The 12,221-nt window shown below is 37.9% G+C and overlaps 1 long non-coding RNA gene across 2 annotated transcripts in view; it reads right to left on the bottom strand.

Annotated features, from left to right (window-relative positions):
- Nucleotides 1-7,486: 7,486 nt before the first annotated feature.
- Nucleotides 7,487-12,221, bottom strand: part of LOC131409721 (uncharacterized) — a 28,462-nt gene continuing 23,727 nt past the window's right edge. For both annotated transcript variants that reach the window (XR_009220984.1, XR_009220985.1), the window contains one exon: nucleotides 7,487-7,720. This is a non-coding gene — a long non-coding RNA (uncharacterized LOC131409721). The remainder of the gene's footprint in view (nucleotides 7,721-12,221) is intronic.

Raw genomic sequence — 12,221 nt, forward strand, 5'->3', positions numbered from 1 at the left:
AGCATGCATAATACCATAATTTTCCTAAAATATCGTGAGGAATGGATATTTTGTGTGCTCTAAATTTTCTGTTTGAGCATTTTCATATTTCTTTCAGATGCCAGGTACATTTTTCTTGGATTTTTCCTGTCAACAAAGGACATTTAGTATAGCCTCAAAAAACATGTCCTATACTGTGCTGAAGAGATTGTTGAACTAGCTACACCATTGGGCTGAGGCCAAAGTGAGGGATTCCTTCCCACAGAAATGAAGATGGCTGGTTGTCTGACTTACCCCATCGCACGGGAGAAACTGGATCAGCAAGAGAGAGAACAGTGGACAGGCAGCTACAGGTGGAACAGAGAGAAGATGGCAGGCCTCGTGGTGGGAGGTGCCAAGGAAGCTCTGCCCAAATGTCCAGTTAACTTATTGGAGCTAGAAACACAGCCAACTCCATCTGACGTGAAAAAGAAAGTGCATAGTTGTACTTTCGACTCAGTGACCCTACCCATCAGTAAACTGTGCTCTAGTGAACATCAAGCTCTGACCCATCTGGTTTGCCACTCCTCTTTCCTTGGGGTTCTAGTGAGTAAGGGGCGCAACAGAAAGAGGGTCCATCCAACATTTCCTAGAATGGAGAGAGGACCTGAAGTCTTCTTCTCTGTGAGTCTTTAGGAGACAAGGAGAAGAGTTTACTCTTAGCAACTTTGTGAAAGACTCCCAGAAATATTTGACTGATAAGAGGAATAGGGGGATAAGAGTGGGGTGGAGCAGAAGCATTTTGCAGGAGACTGGAGGTCCCCCATTCACTTGTAGAATCAAGATGCAGCAAAACTTGACTTTTGTCATATTCCCTTCCTGATATACAGCCTGGTAAGTCATGGAGAAACTGTCATTTCCTTGAGGGCCATATATTTTTGTTGTTGTTGTTGTTAATAGCCCTTTATTAATGAATTTGCATTGTAGAAAATACAGATAAGCAAAAATAAAAATATTACATTTTCACTACATTTAAGACCTTAGTGGGTGTATATCTTTCCAATTCTCTCTATTTTTTTAAAACTAAATGAACTCATACCATATATGCTGTTTTGTAACCTGCTTTTATCAGCTGATGATGTCCACCTATCTATTTTAGTAATTGTTTGTTTTATTTTATTTTTTGTTTTTTTTGGTGAGGAAGATCAGACCTGAGCTAACATCCAATGCCAATCCTCCTTTTTTTTTTTTTGCTGAGGAAGACTGGCCCTAGGCTAACATCCATGCCCATCTTCCTCTACTGTATATGGGACGCCACCACAGCATGACTTGACAAGCAGTGTGTCGGTGCATGCCGGGGATCCGAACCTGCAAACTCTCGGGCTGCTGAAGCGGAGCACGTGCACTTAACCCTTGCGCCATCAGGCCGGCCCAGTAATTATTTGTTGTATCTAATACACAGAATATAATTTTTAAAATTCCTTAATGACAAAAATATCCTTTAGAGCTGGTTTGTCCAAGCCAGTCTCCAATCCAGGACCATACATTGCTTCCAGTTAATATGGCTAAGTCTCTCTTCATCTAACGCTATCCCTCTTTTACGACCCTGACTTGTTCAAGGAACCAGGACAATTGATCTGGAGAACGTCACACTTTCTGGTTTGTCTCATTGCTTCCTTGTGTTGTCTTTTGGTTTGTGCCACGATCTCCTGTGTTTTCTGTAAACTGGATATTTATATCTAAAGGTTTAATGGATTCAAATTAAACATTTTTGGCTAGAATACATCATAGGTACATTCTGTACATCATATTACCTCCTGTCAGAAGACACATAATATCTGGTTGACTCACAATAAATGATACTGAATTTGGACCCTGGATTAGAGTGATTACAGGCCGCCCCCCACCCCAAATCTAGCTCAATGGCTTGTGCATGTGGAGACTTAATAACTGGTAAAATACAGATTTCACTATTGTTTTTTCCCTTAAATTAGTTAAGCCTTAATTTGGTTTTAGAATCCATTATCTGACTGTTTGGTTTTTTGGTTTTGTTCTTTCTTTTTGATTATAAACTTACCTTCATGCTTAAGTTTTACTTGATATATTATTGTAATTAGTTTTCATGCACCATCTTGTGCAGGAAACTGTGGCCCAGAAGTGCACTATATGGCAGGGCAAATAAACTAGATGCTAAAATTTCACAATAGATATTCCACTCATTAAATAATTTACATTTTGAAATTTGAGACTTTTATAATCTAGAATAACTCTTTAAATGTCAAATATTAGGTTTTTGTTTTTGTTTTTCTAACTAATACCAACTGCTGATACACCTACACAAAACAAACTCAATGAACTTCCACCAGCTGACCTTCAAAGTAATCATTAGTTAAAGGAATTACGCTGTTTGCTGCAGCAAGGATAATCTTGTTGTTTGTGTATATTTCCAGAATTATATTCCACTTTTTTATTTAGCTTATCTATATGGGTGGCCCAATCCCCCAAATAACTAGGAAAACACAATATTTCAAATCATCTAATTTCTTCCTGTTTATTTTCCACATATATTATATTCTTTCTATATCTACAGTGTGCTCTGTATCTACACTGTGCTGTTTTTCTATAAACAACTTTCAGATTTAACTACTTTAACTGAATAGACCAAACCAGTTTTTTTGACAGAATTTATGAAACAGAGCAATCTTTTGATGTGAAGAGAGCCTCTGTTTCACTCTAGTTCTAAAATGACTCATGCTCATCGCACATTTTAATTTGTGTTCTTTTGTTAACCATTTCAGTTCCTCCTTTCTGTCGATCCGAACTTACAAGTTAGGATTCCAACATATGATGTGATTTAAGAGAATCACTACACAAAACTGTTTCCTCCATTGCTTGTTATAATGCCTGAAAATTAACCATAGGGATTCAGTCCTTTGAAAATAAAAACTTTTCTAAAATATCATATTAAAATGCACATCATCTTAAATTAGTGTGTCCCAACACCTGCTGTGCATACTGTTACTTCCATGAGATTCTCAGGGTATAGGGAGAGGGGACATTCTGTGGTCAAATATATACAGGAAAGGCTACACACTGCACTTATCTCGAAAATTCACAATACTCTTAAGTTTAACAAGAAAACTGAAAACTCTTACCTAAAGAAACATGTTTAACTTCAGCCTAGTATTTTCTCAAATATATTGACCACAGAACTCTATTTACTTAATATCCATAAATGTCCTATTGTATCAGTGTTCTATGGAGCATACTTGGGGAAACACTACCTAAACCTGTAATCAGCAAAGTCATGCTTTAGAATCATAGAACCAGAAAGCTGGAAATCTCGTGTTATTGATAATGTATCTTAAGACTCAGGTTTTTCAGATAAAGAAATACACTCATAAAAGTTAAATAACTTGGCTTAAATAATAAAGCCAAGATTAGAACCCATATTTAATTTCCCATCTGATTCCTGGGAACTCAAACCATACACTTCTATAATTCTCCATTTGAAATGAACCACACAAATTATTTGATCAAAATGCTACAGAACTATAAAGCACATAAAAAGAGGCCTCTTCAGTTGGGGTATTGGCTGTCTTATTTCTGATCCCATAACATATGACGGGGGAAGGAATGTGAGTTCTTGTGGTGTTCATTTGTTTATAAAAATGGGATTAACTCAATAGGTAATGCTTTGAAATTTACTTTTTAGATAACTTCTTTTTTTTTTTGCTGAGCATGATTCGCCCTGAGCTAACATCCATGCCAATTTTCCTCTAGTTTTTTCTTTTTCTAGTATGTGGGCTGCCAGCACAGCAAGGCCGCCAACAGGGTGGTATAGGTCCACGCCCAGGAACCGAACCTGGGCCACCAAATCAGAGCTTGCTGAACTTAACCACTAGGCCACTGGGGCTGGCTCTTGAAATTTACTTTTTTATTTGGCCTTATATTGTTAATGTATTTTTTGCCATTAAATATAATCCTAGAGCACAGTTCACAACCCTATCAGACCCAACACTCCCTTTTAATGACAAATATTTTGTAATGACTTCTTTATTATCCTGAGATGAAATATACAATTTTACAATATTATGTTGTATACAATATTATATTGTATGATAATATATTATATGCACATAAACAATTTACCAAAAGGTAATAGCTATAATATATAGGATAATTAAAAGCAAAGCAATTTATAATGAAATGCTAAGGTTTGACTTCATTAGAAGGCAGAGGGAAGAAGTTAGATGCCTATATGTAGCTTTAATGTGAATGCCATGGCTACAAAAGCAAACTGATATACATATGTGTCGATTTGTCATAGGAGTGACACTGTCACAAGTGATACGATTTTTCTGAAATGGTAAACTATTCTGATAACATTCCAAGTACAACAAAGTACATTCTTTCCTCTATTTATGCCATAGCTGCATGCCCAGAAAATTCATATTAAAACCATGAAAAAGAAACCCTTTTACGTTTTAAGTGAACTGGAGTTGAGTTTTTGGTTCAGATCATTATACACAGGTTTTTTACCAACATGAATGTCTAGGGAGATATGTGAAAATCATGTAGGATGCATGGGTATGCATCCTTTTACGTGCAGGATTTTCCTGAGAATTCTAGAACATCTAGCATTCCCAGCCTCTGTCCACTAATCCCAAGTATTACTTCTCGCTCCCATCCGCATGCTGTGATGTCCAACAAACTCTCAAAATGCCCCCACCCATGAGTGGGGACACACCAGTTAAGAACCGCTGTTGTAGAATATATTTCAATTCCATTGAATTAATATGTCACTAAGAGATTACCAACTATTCACTAAATTCAAGGACACAATCTCCTTAAATCACTGAATAATCATAATAGGAACCACTTACCAAGAGCTCACAATGTCCCAGACATTTTTTTGTGTGTGTGAGGAAGATCAGTCCTGAGCTAACATCCATGCCCATCCTCCTCTTTTTGCCGAGGAAGACCGGCCCCGAGCTAACATCTATTGCCAATCCTCCTCCTTTTTTTTTTTTCTTTTTTTTTGCATTTTCTCCCCAAAGCCCCAGTGTATAGTTGTACGTCATAGATGCACATCCCTCTAGTTGCTGTATGTGGGACGCGGCTTCAGCATGGCCCAACAAGCTGTGCGTTGGTGCGCGCTCAGGATCCGAACCCCGGCCGCCAATAGCAGAGTGCGCGCACTTAACCGCTAAGCCACGGGCCGGCCCCCTGTCCCAGACATTTTATTTGCATTTCCTTATTTAACCTTTACAATCACCATAAAAGGTAAGTAGTAGTGTTATTTCCCTCCCATTTTACAGATGAGAAACCTGAGACTCAAAGATGTCGAACAACTCTCTTCAAGAGAGTCAGGATCCAAATCCAGGTCTCTGTGACGTTGAGGTCCATGTGCTTAGCTACAACAATATATTGCCAGATGTAGTTTTTATTATTCTCAGAGCAGCCATTCTCTTTCTGTTCAGTACTTTTCTTACCTTCTGAAGCAGCTTCCCTTCATAATTGCCTTTCCTTTTTGATCTTTCTGAAACAATTCTTTTCTGGAAACACGAGGCTCTCCCCACCCCCCAGCCTTTTAAAGTGGAGATCTGTGTTAGATTTGGATCTGCTACAATTGGTTCTAATTAATGTCCCTACCCTCAGGCTGTCTCTGAATGAATGACTCAATATTACTGAGCAAATTCAATTTTTAAAGGAGCTTGAGAATTTTTAACCTGAACCAACATGTCCAGGGAGTACACTAGTACGTGTTCATTGCCTCTTTCTCCTCACTGGTCATTCACTTTTTAAACGACCGGCCGGTTGCTTTCCCTCCCACTATTGTCATCTGAAAATATTATTTCAGTAGTTATGAATGACCTCCTCATTAGCGGAGTGTTTCTTTCCCTCCTTTAGTAGAGTGGAAGTAATTTGAGGACAGAGAATGTATGCCACTTTGTTTCCTCTATGATATATTGCAATGCTTGTACATAGTAAATTCACAGTAAATATCTGTTGAGTGACTACATGAAGCCAAGTTCAATCTAATTTAGCACAATAATTATAAGCTAAACATGAACAGACTTCTTCACTTGGATCCTTTGTATTTTGTTTTCCACACCTATAAAATGAGCTGAATTCACAGGGTTGTTGTGAAGACACAATGAGATACTTGTGAGTGTTGCTAGGACGAGACTAGCACATAGGAGACATTTGAAAAGAGGAGCTTCTCTTCCCTCTCCATTCCCTCCCCACACCGCCTCCCCTTCACAGAGTGCTTTGAGGCCAAGTATTGAGGGTTCAAATTTTGAACCTGTGTATGTACAGGGTTTTTTTCTTTTTATATGACATGCATATGGAATTTGGTGAGATATCTGGGCAAAATCAACAAACTTTTAGTTTTATATTATTCTTATTATTTTAATAGGTACAGAGCCCATTTCCCTAATTAGGAATGAAAAAGGAAACCAGAGTGTAGTAGCCTCATGGTTCAGACTAACTTCTTCACCTATACTGTGACTATATGTGTGTATTTCTTGAGAGAATGTTCATCTCATTGTGTTGAGATGCATTCTGAAGAAGTAGGTCTTTCTTGTTGATAATTGCTAAGGAAAGAGGCTAGTCCTCAGACAGGAAAGTCTTACTGGGTGGGTAGGCCCAAAATTGATATGAAGTGAGATTTGATGTCCAAAGGTCAAGGAGTCAGAATGTTTGGAAGTGTACTCTTGAGTAATTACTATTAAAGATGGCTCCCATGATCTAACATATGGTAGCAAATGGGGGGGCCAAGAAGGAAGGACACAGATAAGATCTGTTTGGGTTTTTATTTTGGTGAGAAAGACTGGCCCCGAGCTAACATCTGTTGCCAATCTTTCCTCTTTTTGCTGAGAAAGATTGGCCCTGAGCTAACATCTGTGCCCATCTTTCTCTATTTTGTATGTAGGACACTGCCACAGTGTGGTTTGGTGAGCGGTGCTCGGTCTGAGTCCGGGATTCGAACCTGCAAACCCCAGGCCGCCGAAGCAGAGCACTCGAACTTAACCACTATGCCACTGGGCCGGCCCCTATTTGGGTTTTTTTAATTGTCTTTTTTTCCCCTCCAGAGTAGCACATGAGCTCTGGAGGAAAGATATAACTTTGACCCAGATTATCCAAATTCTTGCTACTAATTAGGTTGATTTACCTTTTTTTTATTCCCCCAATATTTAATAAACTATTTTAGCTGCATTACAGGAAACCAGGAGAGGGTCATTTGTCCATGTTTGGGCCAAAGTACCAAAAGGGGGATCTGCACTCCTACCCCCCACCCCCAGTACGGTTGTCTCAATGGCAAACAGTTTAAAGACTCCAATGGCAAGGGAAAACCAGAGGAAACAGGTGGGCCATGTGGTCCAACTGTCTCCTGACCATCTGTAAATTCTTCTAATGCTAAACTTGGAAGATCTGGGTTATATTTTTGTAAAGAAAAAGAGAATCCTAACACATATGATTCACTGCTCTATCCTCAGAGCCTTCCTAGCACATGGTGCTCACTAAGAATTTGTAGAATGAATAAATAAGCCAGTATATACTTACTGAGCTTTGTCTTGCTTTGTTCCTCTCACTGAGTTTCACAGCCAACATCTAAGTTACAGTAGAAGCAACTTTTATTCAGTTTCAACTCAGTACCCATTGAGTATCTTCTATGAACAAGGAACTGAGCTAGTTGCTCTGGGAGACGCAGGTATGAATAAGATATGGCATCTTGCTTTCAGGAGCTAAAAATCTAGTGGCAGAGATAGACAGACAAAAATAATTCTTTAATGTGTAACCTCAAGGAGTCTGAAGCTCCCTACCTCATTACCTGTCTCTCTTTTTATAAGCGTTTTTCAATTTCTCTCTCAAGAACACTTGTGCTTTTGTACTTCATCTTCCTGGCCTGATTGGCTCCTTTGCCACCATTCTTATGTTCTTTCATATCAACAGTTCTTATTGTTCTAATAGGTCTTTCCTCTCTCTTTCAAGTAAGCTTTGAGTACATCCTTCTTCACTGGAGAAAAGTCTTCCTTGGAGGCTTTTCCTTGATTATTTTTCAAGTTTTTTTTCTTTTCATTTTTTTCTTTAAGTTTTTCTGTACTTCAATTTGGCCATTCTTTTTTTTTTTTTTTCAGTTAATTCTTACTTTATTTGGTTTACAAATATTTAAGTTTCCTTCATAAGTATGTATTTGGTCTCCCAAATTAAATTGTTGTAGTTGGCCATTCTTAACTTTTGGTAGAATAGCCCTCTCTATATTTTCCCCAGAAGATATTTAGTAAATATTTTATTAGTGAAGTGAAAAATCTGTGCCTAATGTGTTTCTTTCTTTTTTTTCCCTGTAACACATAATATATTATAGACGCTGGTTAAAATTCTTAATGGTGGATACATGCACACTGTGTTATAAACAATATTGCCTCATTAAAATCAGATGAGATGTTAAGTATAGTTATCTGAAATCTGAGTTGTATAGCAAAGGACCAATAAAATGAATTAAGGCAAACAAGTATAATGCCATTCTAAACCTCTCCAGTTTCGGTGAAAGAAAGAAAATAAATATTACCTTGCATTCTTTAACAAATATTTTATTACCATATTTCAGATTTTGTATAGCATGTTACAATTTACAAAACTTTTTGATGTACAGTCAGCTCATTTGATCTTTACAACAACGTTGTTTTGAAGAAATCAGAGATATCATAACTGTCATTTTTAGCAGATAAGAAAACTCAGAGATGCCAAATGACATCTCCATATTCACAAGATCTGTTTGTATGTGGCAGATCCAGGTCTCAAATTCAGGAATTCTTACCTTTAAGACATGATCTTTCTGCCTCTAATAATAATAATGCTATATGTTATTTCATCAGGCCCTTTATATTTACATTTAAATGTGGTTTTATATATTCAGGTTTTATCCTGAAATTCTGAGCCACAACTTCTATTGTAGAAATATTTTTCATTAAACTCTTGTATAGAAAATTAGTATAGATTATTTATATGGTTATCCAGTAGGACTAAACTTTTCACCATATAGAATCTAGACCTTAGCAACTACTAATGCAGATTGTGCTGCTTGAAGTATAGGAGTTGGAGAAACCCAGGAGATGGGCTCCATACACCAAAAAATTGCATTGGATCCAAAGACAGCTCTCTAATGAGCTCTATTTCAAAGACTGCATTAAAGTGAGAACACTCACACAAATGTCTGTATCAGTGAATTAACACCAATTATCAAAATATTGGTGAGTTAAGGGGTATTATATTATTAAAGGAATATAACAACAATCTGACTCTTCATTCAAATGAAATTTTGTGGAATAAAAGATTTGTCTCAGTGAAACAACACCGGGCAGCCTGACAATTTCTTGAAGTCAAGACAAACAAATAGAAATCATCAGAGAGTTTTCTTTTCTTTTGTTTTTTTTGTGAGGAAGATCAGCCCTCAGCTCACATCCACGCCAATCCTCCTCTTTTTGCTGAGGAAGACTGGCCCTGGGCTAACATCTGTACTTATCTTCCTCCACTTTTATATGGGACACCGCCACAGCATGGCCTGACAAGCAGTGCAGCGGTTCATGCCCCGGATCCGAACCCGGGCTTCCAGCAGCAGAGCATGTGTACTTAACTGCTACGCTACGGGGCCAGCCCCAGAGAATTTTCTATTAGAAAGATTAGATGGAAATGACAAACTAACAATGAAGTAAAAATGAAAAACTTTATAATGTATTTCCTCCAGAAGTCGTCACTAGTCTCACATATGTCTAAGTCACATAGACTGTCTCATGAGTCTCATAAGTGCGTAAGTCTCATGCACTTAGCTGCCTGCCATGCTGAAAGGCAAACTGGAAATCCGTCAACCAGAAACACGTTAAAAAAAATCCTTTCTTTCCCATGCCTTTCACAAAAGAGCAGACCCCAACTAACAAAAATATTTCTTACCAAAATTTTATTTTTTTTAACAAGTTTTTGTTTGTTTTGTCTTCTCTTTGAGGAAGATTGGCCCTGCACTAACATCTATTGTCAATCTTCCTCTTTTTTTTTCCTCCCCAAAGCCCCAGTAGATAGCTGTGTATCATAGTCGTAGAGTTGTAGGTCTTCTATGTGGGACGCTGCCTCAGCATGGCTTGATGAGAAGTGAGTAGGTCCACACCCAGGATCCGAACCAGTGAACCCTGGGCCACCAATCAGAGCGTGCAAACTTAACTGCTATGCCATGAGGCCAGCCCCCCAAAATTTTATTTTAAGATAGTTGTATAACAGCCTAATTTGCATCCAGATGTTTGTGAATTGGATGTTTGTCACTTAGGGAGTATGACAGTGTCAAAATCAGGTAAGAAAATTCAGTAAGGTCATTTAAGATGTGGATTAAAATCTCTATCAGCTCTTATTTCTTTCATATTTTTATTCCTAAGATTATATATTTGTAGACTAAGATGTGGCATAAAGCAAAGAGAGCATTAGAATAGAAATATGACAGCATCAATTTATTTTATTTTATTTATTTATTTTTTGTGAGGAAGATCAGCCCTGAGCTAACATCTGCCAATCCTCCTCCTTTTGCTGAGGAAGACTGGCCCTGGGCTAACATCCGTGCCCATCTTCCTCCACTTTATATGGGACGCTGCCACAGCATGGCTCAACAAGTGGTGCATCGGTGCCCGCCTGGGATCTGAACTGGTGAACCCTGGGCCGCTGCAGTGGAGCTGGCGCACTTAACCACTTGCACCACCAGGCTGGCCCCGATAGCACCAATTTAATCCTTCATATAATTTAAAAGAGAACCTGATCCAGGTTGCTAAATAGATGCTACAGGCTCTTCACGTACTCTTAGAATTTAGCGTTGGGTTTTGTTCCGGCTGTTGGAAAGTCTTTTGATCCAAAACATCTTATAAGCAGTTTACATGGGGCATACAGAGTGTTTTACTCAGAAAGGAGACTAAATTGCTAGTCTTGCCTTTGATGTTGCTCATACGTTGCTATATTTTTCTGCTCTCAGAAGCAATTTCTAGGAAGTCATAAAGGATTGTTAAACACATAATCATGCTATATTTTTGTTTATTTATCTTAAAATATTGACTTTTTCCCCAAACTTTGTTTTATTTTCTTGGGGAGGTTACACTTCCTGGAAGCTTCTTTCTCCACTGTAGTACCCTAACCTGGATGCAGACTCAGGTCTTGAGTTGACCCTGCTTAACCAGCCAGCTGTGTAATTTTGGCAAAATCTCTTCACCTTTTAGATGTCAATTTTCTTATCTATAAAATGAGAAATTTGGCCTTGATGTCCTCTCAAGGTATTCCTTCTTAAATATTCATTGACATAAAACAGGTGTTCAAAAATACTCATTAAAGGAAAAAACATTAGCCTGTTTTTCACATGTATGTTTGGTCAGAATTATAAGGGTCTCTTAGACATCAATGGAATGAGAGGACTGGCTGGGAAAGGGGACATATTAAAGGCTTCTTTGCTGGAAATATCCAACATATAGTGTCATGAAGTTCAAGTCTAGGAATCATTAACAGAATGAGGTGATAACCAGATTTTGATACTGCAATTGTTTTAAAGTTTTCAACTCTTACTTTATGGACATCAATAGGACTAGGAAGGGGATGAAGAGATATGTTCTCTGTACCCTGCTACTCACACACTAGTGTGGCAAGGAAGCACAACAGATCACTGATCAACTGGGAGAGGCATGCAACATTGGCAATTCACTGTTGGCAATCTTTGGGTAACAAGATTCTCTTGGGTTCTCATCAATTATAGAAGAGGTTTGACTGTCAAGTTTCCCAGTACTTTGGAAATTTCTACTTTCTCGGGTCACCTATTATAATTCTGTGCATTAAAAAAAAAGTCTGGATGAATAAACATGTTAACAGTGGTTACTCCTGGGGAATGGGATTACTGGGGAGAGACATCCGTTTTTACTTTACACTCTTTGGAATTGTTTGTATTACTTTTGTCATAAAAATTTTTTTAATGTGATATATTAACAATCCAAAACTGAAAATAGGCTTGTCATCCAGACCTTTCAGGCAATAGGTGTGATTCTCAGGCTGAAAAGAAAGAATTATTCTCAACTTTCTAAAGTAGATTTTATTAATATGGTTTAAGTTTGTAGGCATTTGAAAGAACACTATTTTCATTTGCTTCTCTCCCTTCACAAGTATTTGATTATTTTATTGTATTCAGAGATTTTTTGTGTGCCTAATTTTCCAACGGATAGACTGTATTCTGGGTACATAGT

This window comes from Diceros bicornis, chromosome 8 (genome assembly GCF_020826845.1).
Source record: "Diceros bicornis minor isolate mBicDic1 chromosome 8, mDicBic1.mat.cur, whole genome shotgun sequence".
Classification (NCBI taxonomy): Eukaryota; Metazoa; Chordata; class Mammalia; order Perissodactyla; family Rhinocerotidae; genus Diceros; species Diceros bicornis.